The following is a 342-nucleotide window of genomic DNA, read 5'->3' on the forward strand; positions in this document are numbered from 1 at the left end:
CTCTCTCTCTCTCTCTCTCTCTCTCTCTCTCTCTCTCTCTCTCTCTCTATACTACTACGCTACTATATCGTATATATGTAGGTATGGATGCTATATATACATTTTCGTATGTACGTATCAGTTGACTAACACGTACTAATACCAATATAACGATACAAGTATACGAGAGCCATATGCGTATTTATAAACGTGACAAGTAGGACAATGAAACCTACACGTTCTACATGTTTCCTGGCAACCTCTGCTCTTGATTTATCTGATGCTGCTATGCCACTACCTTACTCGAAGAGTCTCACAAATGCGTTCGAAAGCTCTCTCTCTCTCTCTCTCTCTCTCTCTCTC

Source organism: Vespula pensylvanica, chromosome 2 (assembly GCF_014466175.1).
Source record: "Vespula pensylvanica isolate Volc-1 chromosome 2, ASM1446617v1, whole genome shotgun sequence".
Classification (NCBI taxonomy): domain Eukaryota; kingdom Metazoa; phylum Arthropoda; class Insecta; order Hymenoptera; family Vespidae; genus Vespula; species Vespula pensylvanica.